The 18835-nt window shown below is 38.4% G+C and overlaps 1 protein-coding gene and 1 pseudogene across 2 annotated transcripts in view; both read left to right on the forward strand.

Annotated features, from left to right (window-relative positions):
• The window catches only part of ELMOD1 (ELMO domain containing 1), a 78045-nt gene that overhangs the window by 8635 nt on the left and 50575 nt on the right, over positions 1-18835 (forward strand). The window lies entirely within an intron of this gene.
• LOC129479600 (dnaJ homolog subfamily C member 24-like) lies at positions 9549-13692 on the forward strand (annotated as a pseudogene).

Raw genomic sequence — 18835 nt, forward strand, 5'->3', positions numbered from 1 at the left:
CTCCAGACTAGAGGATTCAAAGAGACCCTAAGAGAACTAAGTCAGTTATGGAAATGATATGGGTTAGATACCAAATTCCTTTTCATTGTTGTTTCATAGTCTTCCAAAGCTATTAAGGAGCAATAGATTTACCTCTAACTTTTGTTATAAACCAATTCAGGTGCTAATTATTATAGCCTTGCTTGGCTATAAAAAAATACCTAGCATACTTGTGATGATTCTCAATTATGTGGATGGCACCTTTTTTTGATACCTTATTTTTAAATTTTATATACATCCAGAAGTACATAGGATAGTGTGAATCCCAGTAATTAAAAATCATCAAATCATGACCAATGCTGTTTGATCTCTAACCCTACCCTCTATCCATCCATATTATTTTGAAGCAAATCCCAGATACCATATGATTTCATTTATAAATACTTCAGTATGTATCTCTAAAAGAAAATGACTTTTCAAAAATATACCCCTGGAAAAAAATCTATAACTTGTAGCATCTTTTTTTTAGTAAATAATTTTTTTAATTTAATTTAAGTTTTAAGCTACTTTTGTCTTTGAAGGTTTTTTAAAAAACAGTAACAACAACAAATTAGGTCCACTTCAATGTCCACTGATGTCTTTTTTATGAAATTTGTATGTTGCTAACACATCATTTCACAGTTCTGCAACAATATCTCTTCCGATTTTTCATCCTGCAGCTTTCTTTTGAATATACGCTGTAGCTGAGGATTTGTGTAAAAAATATTCTTGCCATTTCCAATGCGGTGTTCAGAAAAGCCATATCTGACTCTTAATTATTTTTGGTCCTAAACGAAGGATTCATAATACCGTATCAAATGATTTGGACATTCTGTTAGCTAATGAGCATACATCACGTTGAACCATATCAACATTTGTTTACTCAAGCTCTTCCACATTACTATTAAATATTTCCCACACATCTTCATCTAATGTCAAAACCAACACACACATCTGTAATGTGTGGCCTGATGGATACTGTCCTAGAATGGCTTAGGTTTTGGGAATTCCTCCACTTGTTGGAGGCAATGCTCTGGTTCCTCAAGCCTTAGTTTCTTCTTCTTCCTTTTTTTTTTTAAGTGTGGTTTAAGTCAAGGTTTAACGGCACTGGAACTCAAGACGTGACTGGTGCCTCCACATGGGCTGAAATCACAGCCCCATGGAATCTTCTTAAAATCTAAGTTTTTGTGTATATCAAAGGAACATTTACACATCATTTAAAACATTGTATTGCTACAAGACTTTTAATGGAAAAACTCATTCCCTAATCCATCTCTACTCTAGATTTGTCTTTCTCAGGAATACCATTTTAATTCTTTTAACTGTTTATACTGCTGTTTCTCAGTATATTAAAAGTATCAGATCTATTGATTTTCCACTACAGAAGTGAAAAATTTAACATTCATATCTAATCCCTCTCTCATACACATATGTTTCTCCTTTTTTAATTCTCCCCAAATCACTGTTTTTGATTTAATATTCAATGTTTATTTTGACAATGTAAATTTTATTTATAGCTTGTTATTTTTTTTGCACAACTTTTTGTTTTCTCAAGAATTAGTAATTCTAATTTTGTTTTTCTTATTTTCTATTAATGTCTATTAATCTTTTTTTTTCTTTTTTTGAGACAGAGTCTCACTCTGTCACGCAGGCTGGAGTGCAGTGGTGTGTTCTTGGCTTAGTGCAACCTCTGTCTCCTAAATTCAAGCAATTCTCCTGCCTCAGCCTCCTGAGTAGCTGGGATTACAGGCGTGCGCCACCATGCCTGGCTAATTTTTGTATTTTTAATATAGACGGGGTTTCGCCACATTGCCCAATCTAGTCTTGAACTCCTGGGCTGAAGCGATCCACCTGCCTCGGCCTCCCAAACTGCTGGGATTACAGATGTGAGCCATCAAGCCCAGCCTATTAATCTTATTTTCTATTAATTTTCTTATTATCTATTAATGCATATCCCAAATTTATCCCCAAACCAACAGAGTTGTGAATATTTTCTGTATACATTCATACATGCCAAAAAATCTGTCAGTTCCAGTTTTTATTTTGAAGACATCTTTCCTTAAGCTCTAATGCACTCTTAACTGGTTAGATTGTTGTTAAAGACCTTACATTCACATCATTCTAAGAAATCCTTTCACCTTTCTCCAGTATGGGATTTTCTGATTCCTGGGTCCAATGTCTTTCTCATTCTCCATCTTCATTTTGGTGGAATGCTTTCTTCGGAAGCCTCCAGAAAAGGCATACTTGAAAGATACATAGAAGGTCTTGTATGTCTGAAATTGTCTTCATTTTCTCCTCATGCTAAATATTTTGGCTAAGTGTAGAAATCTAGATTAGAAAGAATTTTTTCTTGGAATATTTCTTTTTGCTTCTGTGTTCCTGTTGACAAAATGAATGCTCCTGAAGACTTGGTGCTTTCTATGTGAACTGTTTGTTTTTGTTCCCCCTCTGGAAACTTGTTTTGTGAAGTTTCATCATAATATGCTTCGGTGAGGATCTTTTGTTATTCAAGGAGCTGGGTACCCTGTGGGTCTTTTTGATCTGGAGACTCATGTTCTTCAGCTCTTGGAGAGTTTCCTGTATTATTTCTTCGATAATTTCTTCACCAACATTCTTGCTTTTCTTTCTCTCTAGAATGTCTGTTACTTGGATGTTGAACCTTTTTCTCACCATTTTTCATCTTTCTGTTAAATTCTTCTGGCAGATTCCCTCAAATTTGATAGATATTTTCAACTTTGTCTTTCATTTCAGACACTTTTATAAAATTTCCAAGAACATTTTCTAATTATCTTAAAGTTCCCTTTTATTGATTCCTGTTCCTATTTAATGAGTATAATATTTTTCTTTTATCTGTGAAAATTATGATGTTTTAATAGTTTTCTTCTCTTTGCATTGTTTCTTTTTCTTTCAGATTCCCTTTTTTTCCTCTTTCTTTGCTTTGGGTCTCTGTAATTCATGTCAGAAACATCCCTTAATTGTCTGATAATCCTTGGCTATCTGTTCATATTTAAGATTGAGGCACTAAAATGCTCTCTGTGCATAGGTGGGGCTTGTTGACCATCTGTTTCACAGTAGCCCAGTTGGGGGCTAATGCTTCTTTGGGGGAGAGCTATATGTGTCTCTGGTTAGTTTCCTGAGAGATAACTCCTCTAATATCCTACCTGAGGAGTATTATGCTGCCTGCCTCTGTTCTGGGAGTTGAGCGGGAGAAGAAGGATGGCAGGGATCTCACATTTACCAAGTAGATTTTCATGCAACCTCCTTGTATTTAATATGTCAACTCAATCTCATTTTCCTCCATCACCAAGTTCAGAGCCTCTCTAGCTCAACCTCTTTACAAGTAAATTTCATCTCTGCTGATAGAATGGAGAGGGGTTATGCCTAATTTCAAAAGATGGAGAAAGAGACATAGGTCCTAACTACTCCTATGAAAACTTTCAACCAGGCTGAGCACAGTGGCTCACGCCTGTGATCCCAACACTTTGGGAGGCCAAGGTGGGCACATCACTTGGGCTCAGGAGTTCAAGACCAGCCTGGCCAACATGGCAAAACCACATCTCTACTAAAAATACAAAAAATAGCTGGGCGTAGTGACGCATACCTGCAGTCCCAGCTACTAGGGAGGCTGAGGTGGGAGGATCGCCTAAACCCAGGTGGTGGAGGTTGCAGTGAGCCAAGATCATGCCACTGCACTCCAGCCTGGGTGATAGAGCGAGACCCTGTATTTAAAAAACAAAACCACCACCACCAACAACAAAAAAACCTTTCAACCAAGCCTCTATTTTGGGCTTCTTACACTCCCACTTTTAGAGGAACTGGGCACCTTTAACTCCTGAACATGGCTGAGATTCTCACTCAGGAGTTTGAGACCAGCCTGGCCAACATGGCGAAAACCTGTCTCTACTAAAAATACAAAAATTAGCTGAGCATGGTAGCACATGCCTCGTGATCCCAGCTACTCGGGAGGCTGAGGCAGGAGAATCGCTTGAACCTGGGAGGCAGAGGCTGCAGTGAACCAAGATTGTACCACTGCACTCCAGCCTGGGTGACAAAGCTAGACCTTGTCTAGAAAAAAAAAAAAGGAATTTAAGATTTAAAAAAAAAACACAGTGTTAAATACATCAGCAATGATGATTGTGAGATAGCTGGAAAACCAGGAGAACATGAGATCACAGAAGCCACAAAAAGGGCCTTTTAAGAAGCAGCTTCGCATGTGTTAGAAGCTGAATGAGACAGGACAGGAAAATGGAGCTTGGAGTAGAGCATACAACTTGGAGTAGAGCCTTCAACCAAGCACGTACTTACTCACCCACCCTTTGTGTCGAGGTAAGGAGTGCTAATCACTCCAGAAATTGTTTATGATCCGAGCTGTCTTTGTGTTTTCTTTGTGTTAAAAGAAAGTTATCTTACAATGTATGTATGGATACATACACTGGAGGGATTGTGATAGGGCAAGGGAACCAGGGCTCAGAGACTGGAGTAAGAGCGTTGGGAGGCTCTCCAGTGAGGCTAAGAAGGATATGAGTTGCTCTATCAACAACATATAACATATTCTGGAATTACTTAACCTGGCTTAACCTGAATAAAAATGTCAGAGTCAGGAAATGAGAGTCCTATAGTGTGATTTGCTGCAGGTCATTAGTACTCATTGTCACCAACCGATAAATTCTTATGCAGAAGCATCACAGCCCAGAATCTGAAAGTAAGTAGGCTTCAGTCTTACTATGTTATATTGTTTCTAAGATACTTCCCCCTCCCCACATCACTAAAATTAGATGCATTGTAGTTTAATTAGCAGCATTTTGTTTTTCCTTAAGGGCACATAAAATAATGGTGAATTCTACCATTGATGGCACTGATGAAATACCATTGGAAAGAATAAAATAATATTCACTCAGCAAACATCTGTCAAGCCATGCATAATCATAGCTCTAAAGTGTGTTAAAAACTACTTTTTTGCTTTACCATATGAATTGTTGCAGACGCCCAGTCTAAATGGTCGAATTCCTTTAAGTGAATGCTATTACCTGTTCTGCACAGTCAGGGTTAGCATTGCCCTAAGAGCAGAGTACCCTGCTTGCCTCCAAGCTGCTGGAAATGCCCCAATTTGCTTGAACTTTCCTGTCAAATGTTTCTAGATAAATGCTTTCACTATGTTCTGATTGTATGAAAGCAAAAATTTTGCCAAAAGCATCAGATTATAGTGGCAAAATTATGTCCATTTAATTTTTATACAAACTTAAGTTTATTATTTTATCATGGTTTTATTGAGAAATTTAATTTTAAAACTAAAATATAACATTGAGAATTTACAAAATTCAGATGATTTTTGGGGCAAAACAGATATATATATGTATTTTGAAATCTCCTTATTCTTTTGTAGCTGAGAGATGAATTTTCTTTTTTTTTTTTTCTTTTTGAGACAGGATCTCCCTCCAGTGTCCCAGGCTAGAGTGCAGTGGCGCGATCTTGACCAGCTGCATCCTTGACATCCTGGGCTCAGGTGATTCTCCCACCTCAGCCTCCCTAGTAGCTGGGACTACAGGCACATGCCACCATGCCTGGCTAAGTTTTTGTACTTTTAGTAGAGATGGGTTTTCACCATGTTGCCCAGGCTGGTCTTGAATTCCTGACCTCAAGTGATCCGCCCACCTTGTCCTTCAAAAGTGCTGGGATTATGGGCATGAGCCAGGGCGCCCAGCCTTGAGAGATGAATTTCATCAATCCTGCATCCTCCCACTTTGCTGCCTCCATGAAAACGGTGCATAAGATGTAGGCAACCACAGTGAAATTCAGAAAGACACTGACTTTGAAACAGATCATAAATACATTTGCAGGCAGCCCTGAATTCTGTGGCTGGCATGGACCTCCCTTGCTATAAATCATAAAAATTAACTCTGGATGAGTGTTTTATTCATGAAGGGGAAAAAACCTTCTTTGTTGTCATTTTAATGAGTGTCAGCAGTGTTTTTCAGGCTAGTCACTGGGGGAGGAAAGGAAAATTCTGGAATGTGGCCTCAGGGAGATCTTTATGCACAAGCATTGTACCTCTAATATGAGATGCAGCATAGCCTGTGTGAAATGTAAATGGATAATTTGAAAGATTTTTCATTTGTACGTGATGGTAATTTTTCATGTCGCTTCTTTCTCTCCTCATGTGCATAGCTGTATAAAGTCAAAAATTGCATTTTATTAGTGCTTCAGATGCTCAAAAATAACCTTAGAAAATTTTATTTTTCTTTTCTTTCCTTCTCTTCCTTTCCTTGCCCATTCCTTCTCTTCTCTCTCATTTTGTTTCATGTAGTCTTACTGAATTATATCCTTTGAAATCCATGAGTCCCTCACCTGTCTAGGTCTTCCTTGCATAGGCCTAGTGCCTCTTAGGCTCTAACGACATATGAAGCAGGATGCAAACGTAGCCATTATCTCAATATGCTAATTCAAACCTAAGGGAATCTGATACTTGGCCCATCTGATTTCAGAAGACTGACCCCTTGTGTTTGTGGGTTGGCTCAGCGAGAGCCCAGCTCCTCACATGGCAGGTGGCTTACCATCTACTCATCTACAAACCATCTGTGCTCTTGCCTGATGTTCCCTCAGAGACGTGCTTCTGCTAGGAGGGCAGGCTTATTTTGGAGAACTTTTTCTGATTTCTTGAAAACCATTCACAGACATGCATATGTGCAGAACATAATAAAGAATTACTGGGAGCTGTGACAGGAATTAATTACATCTTAAAACTACATTGGCGGCAGGGCATGGTGGCTCATGCCTGTAATCCCAGCATTTTGGGAGGCCAAAGCGGGTGGATTGCTTGAGGTCAGGAGTTCAAGACCAGCCTGGCCAACATGGTGAAACCGCGTCTCTACTAAAAATACAAAAATTAGCCGGGCATGGTGGCATGCGCCTGTAATCCCAGCTACTTGGGAGGCTGAGGCAGGAAAATTGCTTGAACCCAGGAGGTGGAGATTGCACTGCTGCACTCCAGCCTGGGTGATAAAGCAAGACTCTGTCTCAAAAAAAAAAAAACCTACATTGGTTTCAGTTACCTGTTAGTTTTGGCCTTTTTCCACTTTTTCAGTTGCCTTTCTAACAAAGAGAGTAAATTTCAAGTGCCTCACCACAAAAAATGTGAAGTAATGAGATGATAGATATGTTAATTAGCTTGATTTAATCTCTCCACTTTCTATATATATATATACACATATGAATCATAGTGTGATACAATTATGATTTGTCAATTAAAAATCATATAAATACAGAATAGTGTCCTTTCTCCTCCATTTTACCTCACCCAGACATAGCCATCACTGAAGAAGGGGTGGAAAAAGAGAAGCCTGTATCTGTTTCTGTTTGATTCCAAAATCTCCACTTGACAGGCTGATTGAGGGATGTCACTATTTTGATTTCATCAGACTCTAGAAGGGCCGCATGTACATACTGTCAGACCATTCAAGAGAGAAACTAAAATTTTTCACATAAAGAGAATTTACTAGTAGTTTTTAATTGTCATTGAAACTTTCTCAATTACTTTTAGAAAAGCTTTAAAGTGACACAGTATAATAAAGAAATAGGGCAGGCCAGGTGCAGTGGCTGATGCCTATAATCCCAGCACTTTGGGAGGGTGAGGCAGGCAGATCACTTCAGCTCAGGAGTTCAAGACCAGCCTGGGCAACATTGTGAGACCCCTGTTTCTACAAAAAATACAAAAATTAGCCAGGCATGGTGGCATGCACTTGTAGTCCCAGCTACTTGGGAGCCTGGGGTGGGAAGATTGCTTGACCCTGGGGGATCCAGGCCGCAGTGAGCTGTGATTGTACCACTGCACTCCAGCCTGGGCGACAGAGTGAGACCCTGTCTCAAAAAAAAACAAAAACAAAAATAAACAAAAAAGATATAGGACAAATGGTATTGAACCAACCTAGCTACAGGCTTCCTTCTGATACCCAGATCAGCTTTGGATCAATCTTATTTTTAGGAGAGAAAACTACAAACATTATTATTTATGAGGCTATGGTTCTGCATGTCGTTGTTTTCTTTCTTCTTTCACCTGAAATGAGAATAGCCCAAGCTGAGGAAATTAATCAGTGGCAAATAATTTAGATATTACTGATCTTGAATGTATCATTGGCAAAGTCAAATTGTGTGTGAACTCCCGGCCCCCCCACAACCTTATTGTTAAATGGAATGTTTTTTGTTTGTTTTGTTTTGTTTTGTTTTTCATTACTGCCAAAAAAAAAAAAAAACTTTGCCTAAACTTTCTTTTTTTTAACTAAATCTAGGAGAGTGGAACATGGAACATGTTTTCATATTCTAGTTATTACTAATTACAGTAATTGTGTTTTGAGGGTGACCCTTGTGATTGATTTTTTTCTCCTACTGGTGTTATGGCATGAAAAGAAAACAAGAAGAAGCAATTAGGGAAACCTAAAGGACCAGGGAACTTCTTCTGCTTTCCGATGAATTCAAGAACTCATTCAAGTTAGTATGTATCTCCTAGGTGATTTGAAATATTTTACCAGCCACTAGATATATTTTATGTATCGTAAAAAAAAACATATTTTCACCTATAAAAGGAAAGGTGTGATATATTATAAAGACTAAAGCATGCAGAGGTAGACTGAAATGAAGAAAAAAGCTGAAGACTGGAGACCGAAATCGCCACATAAATTAGAGTGTAGAGTGGAAGCTTGAATTCATCGGATTTTCTAAACCCAGGGTTTAGAAAACCTTGATTTACATTTTGGGTGGAGGATATTTTTACTTTTAGTTATTTCAGAATTATACTGCCAACAGTTTTTATTGCCTTGGAAATGAAGCCTCAATAAAGAATAATATAAAACTCGTGTATTTTCGCTCTGTTGTATAATTTCTTCCCATAAAATTTTCTGGTTTAGAAACTTCTAGATCTGTAATACATTTGCTTCAGGAAAGGAAAGAGGTTAGTTTTCAGTGGCAGGGTAACTGTTTTTATTTGGGAGTCCTCCAGATGGCTCCCAGAGGAACACTGTTATTCAGATGTGTATGTACATCCTGGCTTTGATTATCCCCAGCTTTGCAGTTCAGTTTGAAATGAATACACTATGTATTCTCTTTATTCTCATGTCAATCCAGAAGTTTACCTTTGGTTTCCAGAGGAAGCACAGGAAAGTGATTAATAGCACTACCTTGGGAGCCAAGCTGAAAGGGTTTGAATCTCCGCCACATCCTAGCTGTGTGACCTTGGAAGGTTCCTTACCCTCTCTGTGTTTTGATTTCCTCAGCTGCAAAATGGAGATAATTGTTATTGCTCACTTCATAAGATGACAGTTAAGATTAAATGAGTTAATACGAGTAAAGCTTATAGCATATTGCCTGGCACATAATAAGCACTTTGTGAATATTAGCTATTATCATTAATTTTATAAAACTTTAAGCTAAGACTTAATTTTTAAAATTAAATTTTGTTTATAAATGTGCTTTCTACAACTTTTTATTAAACTGGGGTAATCTCAAATTAGGAAGATTATAAAAATGAAATAGTATTTACTTTGTAGATTACCTTTTATTTATGTATAAACATAAATTTATGTATGAGTCAAACATTTATGTATGAGTCCACCAGCCTTTTGGTTGTTACAAGGGATAAACTTAGAATGTGAAGAGCTACACAGAAAGTAGCTTTCTTTGTCTCATCTAGGGATTTCAAGATTTTAAAGAAAGGAGTTCCGTCCCTTCTAGTTGAGTCTCTAATTCATTCCCTGGGGTGCTTAATAGAGAGATCGACTTCTAAGAGTTAGGGTTACCCCGTAGCACTTTACAAAGAGCCTCAGGGGGCTTCTTGCTCAAAGGAAGTAAGGCTGGTTTCTTGATGCCAGGCGAGAGGATGAGTTTTCAGAAGTAGCAGACCACACTCATTACTGCCCCTTTTCTCTCAGCTGGAAAAGAAAAAAAAGACAAGAGGCAGATAACCTCATAGCTTAGCACTGAAGTATCAACTGATCTCTAGGGGCGTTTGATATGACAAGCACCATCATTTGATCCTTCCCTTTGGATGAGTTCAGGGCAATGTCCCTGTATACACTGAGAGAAATTACTACAAATCAGGGGAACAGGTTAGTAAACCCAGGATTACAATCATATTCTTTATTTTAGTTAAAAATAAATCTACAGATTTGTTTTCTTCCAGTTGGAAGATTTGCAGTTTGTTTTATTAGTACTATGATTGAATAATGCTGATAAAAAAGTACTTTTCTAAAAGAGTACAAGTTCATTTTGACAAGTATATATTAAGCAAGTAGTGTGTCAGGCATTGTACCCATCCATGGGTGTCCTAGAAAAGCATACAGTCCAGAGCAGAAAGAGACATGAAACAGATCATTTTGGAACAATATTAGCAATTTATTAGTAACACAGAGCAGGTAATTCTAATGTCCCCCTTGAAAAACACCTCTAGAGAGGACGTCTTTGGGAAGGTTCAGCACAGAGAGTGATTTTTATGTTCATCTTGATTTTTGTGAAGCAGGTGGCATTAAAGTTTATGTATGAACGAAAAGGGCGAATTTTTCTATATGTAACTAATAACCGAGTAAAGCTGAATTAAACAAATAAAATGTCAATATCTGGGCCAGGCCTGGTGGTAAAGTGATCACAGTACTTTGGGAGGCCAAGGTGGGCAGATCACTTGAGGCCAGGAGTTCGAGACCAGCCTGACTAACATGTCAAAACCCCATCTGTACTAAAACTACAAAAATTAGCTGTGTGTGGATGTATGCCTGTAATCCGAGCTACTCAGGAGGCTGAGACACAAGAATTGCTTGAACCCGGGAGGCGGAGGTTGTAGTGAGGCAAGATTGTGCCACTACACTCCAGCCTGAGTGACAAGGTGAGATCCTATCTAAAAAAAAAATGTAAATATCTGTATTTTTCAATTAATGAAACAGATATAAACCAGGCTTACATGTAACCATATTGAAGTCAATAGGCTGATGTGTAAAAATACAGGAGAAGTGTATCATGGCTGCCTCGTTAGAACGCAATGCAGATGAAGAGTGAACCTAAATTCTCCCGATCCTGAAAGGGTTCCCTATTCCATAAATGATGCTGGGATAGCATGCTAGCCATATGCAGAAGAATGGAATTGGAACCCAACCTATCACTATCTACAAAAATTAACTCAAGATGGATTAAAGATTTAAATGTAAAACCTCAAACTATAAGAATCCAAAAAAAAAAAAAAAAAAGAAAACCTAGGAACACCATTCTGGATATCAGCCTTGGGAAAGAATTTATGACTAAGTCTTCAAAAGCAATTGCAACAAAAAACAAAAATTGATATGTGGGACTTAATTAAACTAAAGAGCTTCTACACAGCAAAAGAAACTATCAACAGAGTAAACAGACAACTGACAGAATGGGAGAAAATGTTCACAAACTATACATCTGACAAGGGTCTAAAACCGGACTTAATTAAACTAAAGAACTTCTACATGGCAAAAGAAATTATTGACAAAGTAAACAGACAACAGACAGAATGGGAGAAAATAGTCACGAACTATACATCTGCAAGGATCTAAAACCAGAATCTATAAGGAACTTGAACAATTCGACATCCAAAAAACAAATCACCTCATTAAAAAGTGGGCAAGGCTGGGTGCGGTGGCTCATGCCTGTAATCCCAGCACTTTGGGAGGCCAAGGCAGGCGGATCACAAACTCAGGAGGTCGAGACCATCCTGGCTAACACGGTGAAACCTCATCTCTACTAAAAATATTAAAAAAAAAAATTAGCCGGTCGTGGTGGCAGGTGCCTGTAGTCCCAGCTACTCTGGAGGCTGAGGCAGGAGAATGGCGTGAACCTGGGAAGTGGAGCTTGCAGTGAGCCTAGATCAAGCCACTGCACTCCATCTTGGGTGACAGAGCGAGACTCCATCTCAAAAAAAAAAAAGTGGGCAAAAGACATGGACAGACACTTCTCAACAGAAGACATACAAGCAGCCAACAAACATGAAGAAAATGCAAATCAAAACTACAATGAGACACCATCTCACATTAGCAAGAATGGCTATTATTAAGAAGTCCAAAAACAGCAGATGCTGGCAAGGTTGGCAGAAAAGGGAATGTTATACACTGCTGGTGGGAACGTAAATTAGTTCAGCCACTATGGAAAGCAGTTTAGCAATATCTCAAAGACCTTAAAATGATCTACCATTTGACCCAGCAACCCCATTGTTGGGTATATATCCAAAAGAAAATAAATCATTCGACTAAAAAGATAAACGCATATGTTCATCATAGCATACGTTCACAATAATAAAGACATGAGATCAACTAAGGAGCCCATTAACAGTGAACTGGATAAAGAATATGTGTTATGTATATACCATAGAATACTACATAGCCATAAAATGGAATACAATCATGTCCTTTGAAGCAACATGGATGCAGCTGGATGCCATTATCCTAAGAAAATTAACACAGAAAACAAAGTACCAGATATTCTGACTTACAGGTGGAAGCTAAACATTGGGTACTTATGGACATAAAAATGGCAACAATAGACACTGGGGACTACTAGAGTTGGGAGGGAGGAGGGAAGCAAGGTTAAAAAACTAACTATTGGATACTATGCTCACTACCTGGGTGTCAGGATCGATTGTTCCTAAACCTCAGCATCATGCAACATATGCATATAACAAACCTGCAAACATACTCCCTGAATTTAAAATAAAAATTGAAATTATTTTGAAAAAATTCTCCCCATGCTTAGGTCCTGCCCAACCACTTGAGAAATGCTGGTTTGGCTATACCAGAGGCTTAGTAGAAAGAAATAGATGAGCTCAGTACCACTCATGGAAAAATAATTCAAAGGGCATTTCTTGTCAATAGTGGGCTCAGAATATCACACACACAACAATGATTTGCTAAACACAGATTGTCTAACAGTAAATAGAACATTAATAAATGGGTCTCCTTTAAAACAAAATTATTTGACTTTAAAAATGAACAGTAAGCAGCGCCTATGTGAAGTTAGCTAATCTGAGAAGGCCCACTTCTGGTTCCATGGATGATGGCAGTTGAGCAGATGCCAAAAAAGGATTGGTACAGCATCCTGGGGGCAGACCCATCTGCAAATATATCAGACCTAAAACAAAAATATCAAAAACTCATATTAATGTATGAGTACAGATGTACAAAGTACAGATGTACCAGCAGGAACAGTGGAGGAATGTGTACAGAAGTTTATCGAAATTGATCAAGCATGGAAAATACTAGGAAATGAAGAGACAAAAAGAGAGTATGACCTGCAGCGGTGTGAAGATGATCTAAGAAATGTAGGACCAGTAGATGCTCAAGTATATCTTGAAGAAATGTCTTGGAATGAAAATGATCACTCTTTTTATCTGAGTTGCAGATGTGGTAGAAAATACAGTGTTTCCAAGGATGAAGCAGAAGAAGTTAGCCTGATTTCTTGTGATACATGTTCACTAATTATAGAACTCCTTCATTGTAACTAAAATTGTTCACAACTTGAAATGCTTTAACTGTGGTATTGAGACACGATGAGGAGAAGCCGTTGAGCTTTGTCCACTCAAGGAAATGGATTCTTTGTCAGCCCTATTATTTGCAAAGAAAATATACAATTATCAAGCAGAGACCACCTCATTTTAATAGAGAATAAATATAATTATTTATTTGTTTTTATAATTTATATTTACAAATTGTCACAAAATTAGATTTGATTATATTTGGTGAATTCCCATCTGAGAACTTTATTATGTAATTTTTTTCCATGACACAAAATAAGAATTTTCTTAATATGAGCATGTCTCCTATTTTGAGTGGGTAACAGTATCATCATATTCCTTTATAGTTACTAAGTTTCTGGTCTAACAGATAACGTTTCTAGTTGCTAAAGTTATAGGGCTGTTATACACCTAGAATCTTTGTGAATAATGTGAGGCCAGTTCTCCCATAAGGAAGGCTGGTTATGGATATTCATAAGGTTATTTCAAAGTTAATAAAGACAAAGTGGCAACTGTAGAAAGTGTTGCCTCCAATCTTGGCCCTGTATTTCCAAAGCTTGTAAACACTGCCATCTTCAAATTTAAATGTAACTTAGGAAATGGAAGCTTTTAATTTTAATTTATTTTTTCTAAGACAGGGTCTCACTCTGTCGCGCCAGCTGGCGTGCAGTGGCATGATCTCGGGTCGCTGTGGCCTCCGTCTCCTGGGTTCAAGTGATTCTCCGGCCTCGGCCTCCTGAGTAGCTGGGATTACACGTGCCCACCACCATGCCCAGCTAATTTTTGTATTTTTGGTGGAGATGGGGTTCCACCGTGTTGGCCAGGCTGGTCTCGGGCTCCTGACCTCAGGTGATCCACCTGTCTTGACCTCCCAGGGTGCTGGGATTGCAGGTGTGAGCCACCGTGCCTGGCCTAAGTTTTGTTAATAGAGATGGGATTTCATCATGTTGGCCAGGCTGGTCTTGAACTCCTGGCCTCAAATGATCCGCCCGCCTCAACCTCCCAAAGTGCTGGGATTGCAGGCGTGAGCCACCATGCCCGGCCAGAAGCTTTTTTAAAAATAATGACTTGAAATTCGTGCATTATTTCCTCTTTTATTTTGGAGTGTTGATATGATATTGGGGCCGCGCATGGTGGCTCGCATCTGTAATCCCAGCACTTTGGGAGACTAAGGCAGGTGGATCACCTTTGGTCAGGGGTTCGGGACCACCCTGGCCAGTGTGGTGGGACCCTGTATCTACTAAAAATATTTTTTTAAAAAATTGGCCAGTCATGTTGGTGTGTGCCTGTGGTCCCAGCTACTTGGGAGGCTGAGGCACAAGAATCGCTTGAACCCAGGAGGCAGAGGTTGCAGTGGGCCGGGGTTGTGCCACTGCACTGCAGCCTGGGCTACAGAGCAGGACTCTGTCTCAAAACAAAAAAAAAAAAGATATAGTATTAATGCCTGTATTTATGAAGATGGAGCCATTGCACTGCTGCTATGATGAAATGAACTTTTATAAAGTATTATTGACTACAGCCAACTATAGATGGTATATGCCTTAAAGATGCATTTTTCTATGTATTTAATATTTTGTGTACAGTAAAAGTCAGAACTCATTTAAAGAACTTTAAGGGATCCTTTAGAAACGTTTTTACTTAATTTCAAATGAGTGGGCTGAGCATGTAGACTAACAGCTTTTTATCAAACCTGGCATTGTCAGGTTGAACTTATAAATACGAATAGTTACTACTCTGACTTGTAAATGTAGCTGCTAAAGTATGAGGCATATTTAAGATGAATAGATTAGTTTCCTTATACCTATAAGAACAAGAATTCAAAAGTGAGGTAGTCATCCAGGTTCCCCCTCCCAAAATATTTTTGTATCATAAAATTTAGATGACTTTTTTGGGTTACATTTTTATCCATATATTTTGAACTAACAGAACGTGTGTTGAATATTCTTTACATTTAACAATTAAAAACAACTAAAACTGAATAGCAAACAGTTTATTGGTAAGTACACGGTTTCAACAGGAGTAATAAATTCACATGAAAAGGAGACAATAAGTCAAAAGAATAAATGCTCACTAATCATCAGAAAATCTGTGGCCATTAGGGCTGGCACGTAAACATCCAAAATCACTCAGAGGCCAAATCTGTAAAATCAAAATGAGGTTGAAGACAATTAGTGAAAGTAATGTTATAGTGTCATCATATTCCCTTTTGCTATCCGTCCCTTTTCTCTGTGCCAGATAAACACTTTCTCCTTACTCATCAATCAAGAATAAAATTTTCTACATCAAAGTAAGACTTGAGAAAATAAACTTATGCGTATATATGCTTAAACTCCAAAAAAAAAGAACTGTAATTTTTTGTTTTCTATATGAAATATTTAGCAATTATTTAATGAATATCCCGTGAATAATGAGTTAAATAGCATTTGCACAGGCTTCTGCCACCCAAAGCCATTTTTGGTGTTTCCTCTTTGGGGGACAGATAATGAGATCTAATTGTTGTCTTTGTTTCCTGTTTGGGGGACAGACAATTAGAACTAATGGCTATTTTCCTTTTCTTCACTTTTCCCATTCAATCAGTAAGTCCAGTTGATTCTACCTTCTAAATATTTTTTACTTCTGTTCAATTATCTTCCTCCCCACAGTCATCATCCCAGTTCAGGTCACATCAACTTGCAAGAATTTCTTTTAACAGTCCCCTAAGTGATTCTTCACTTGACAAAATGATCTCTTACTTTAGAGGAGAACATAATAAGAATGACAAAATAACAATACTAATAGTAAATACTACTCACTGAATGTATATTAAATACCCGTAACTATGCTGAGTGCCTTGCACGCTTTGGTTCTTTTAATCCTTAGAACAATCCTACAAGCTAATTTAATTAATTACCCCATGCAATCCTAGAGAGGTCAAGCAACTTGTCTAAAGCTACCACTTGGCTAGTGGTAGATCCTAGACAAGAACCTTATCTCCAAAACTTGTGCTGTCAACCACCATGCACACTCCCTGCCATATTTGCCAAATTTTCTCTTAATAGTAAGGCTCTTTTACTATATTAAACTATGCTGCATTACTCAGCGCAATGTTGGACATATAAACATTCAAGAAGCTTTTACAAGGGATAAATTCAAGAACTATTATGTAAAGAACGGGGAGTTAAAGTATTATTTCTCTTATCTCACATCATTAGGAAATAAAATTTTTTTTAGGTAAACCAATTTTATAGCTAACTGAAATCAAACCACTTAAGGGTACAGACTTCTTAAAATTTTAGATAAAGTATTTCTAAAATGCAATCCATTCTTTACTACCTTAGTTGCATGAGAATTCTTTTTCAATTGTATCCTAATGACAAAGAGCTTTTGTTATGAACAAGTGTCATATATGCTACTTATTTAGTAATTCCATCTGAACTATGGTTTTAATTACCATCTACATGCTGAGGAAGCCCAAATCTTTGTTTCCAACCTATGTTGTCTTCCTGACCTTCAGATCCATGAATCTTTACCACTTGGTCCTGAAAACTAAAAATGTTCCAAAGACCTTTTGTACACCCAGATCCCCAAATATGCTTCTCCAAAATATCATATCTTAATGAATAATTCCTCTGTCTATCCAGTTGCTGGCCACAAACATGGGCATAATGTTCAACTTCCCCTTTTCCTTTACCAACCACCCCCCAATCAATCAACAAAGGTCCTGTTGAATCTACCTTCTAACTATCATATCTTTCACACCTCTGTCTGTCCATTGCCTTATCCTGCCATTAATATCTTTGCCTAGGTTATTGCAACACGTCTGTAGATGGTATCCTATACCTATAATTTTAGGTATAGGATTTATTCCTCATATTACAATTTATTCTTCATATTACAATCAGAGTATTTTGTTTGTTTTGTTTTGAGACGGAGTCTCTGTTGCCCAGGCTGGAGTGCAATGGTGCAATCTCGGCTCACTGCAACCTCCGCCTTCCGGGTTCAAGCAATTCTCCTGCTTCAGCCTCCTGAGTAGCTGGGGCTACAGGCGCACACCACTACACCTGGCTAATTTTTGTATTTTTAATAGAGACAGTGTTTCACTATGTTGGCCAGGATGGTCTCGATCTCCTGACCTCGTGATCCACCCGCCTTGGCCTCCCAGAGTGCTGGGATTACAGGTGTGAGCCACCATGCCCGGCCCAGAGTATATTTTTTAAACTAGAGATCTGATCATGCCATATCTCAGCTTGAAAACTTTCAGTAGTTCCTTATTGCTCTTGAGATAAGGTTCAAACTTCAACATTACTTACTAAGCCTGCTTGATCTAACCCTTACTTGCTTTTCCGTATCTTGCCATCACTATTTTTCCCATCCCTCTCAATGAGCACCACACTAAGTCATGTTGGAACTTTATCTCTTATATATATTGTGCATTCTTGTGCCTTTAGGGCTTTGCATGTGCTGTCTGGAGAACCCCCAACCCCTACATCTAGGCTAACCATCTCTCCTACTCACTGCCATAGCACCTATTTCCACTTGTAATACTGTATTTAAGTCCCTGTTTGTTTCTCTGTATCATCTTCTCCTCTCCTCCCCAAAGACTGTTGGATCTACAGGGTAGAGCCATGCCCGTTTTGTTTACCCTATAGTATTCCTAGTGCCTCACTATGTCTAGAGCATAGCAGGCATTAACATATTTTATAAACTTTTTATTTTAAAAACAGTTTTAGATTTACAGAAAAGCTACAAAGATAGTACTGAGGGTTCCCTTATACTTTCCCCTGTTGTCAGCATCTTTTTTTTTTTTTTTTTGAGACGTAGTCTCACTTTGTTGCCAGGCTGGAGTGCAGTGGTGCGATCTTGGCTCACTGCAACCTCTGCCTCCTGGGTTCAAGCGATTCTCCTGCCTCAGCCTCCCGAGTAGCTGGGATTACAGGCATACGCCGCCACGCCCAGATAATTTTGTATTTTTAGTAGAGACGGGGTTTCACCATGTTGGCCAGGATGGTCTCGGTCTCCTGACCTCGTGATCAGCCCACCTTGGCCTCCCAAAATGCTAGGATTACAGGCGTAAGCCACCACGCCCAGCCTGTTGTCAGCATCTTACATTAATATGATACATTTGTCACAACTAATGGACCAATACTGATACCTTATTATTAACTAAAGTCCTTGCTTCATTCAATTTTTCTTAGTTTTTACCTAATGTCCTTTTTCCTATTCCAGGATCCAATCAGGATAACACATTATGTGTAATAGTCATAGCTCCTTTGGCCTGCACCTCTTGGCTGTGACAGTTTCTCAGGCTTTCCTTGTTTTTTAAGCTTTTCAGAG

This window comes from Symphalangus syndactylus, chromosome 3 (genome assembly GCF_028878055.3).
Source record: "Symphalangus syndactylus isolate Jambi chromosome 3, NHGRI_mSymSyn1-v2.1_pri, whole genome shotgun sequence".
In the NCBI taxonomy this organism is placed as follows: Eukaryota; Metazoa; Chordata; class Mammalia; order Primates; family Hylobatidae; genus Symphalangus; species Symphalangus syndactylus.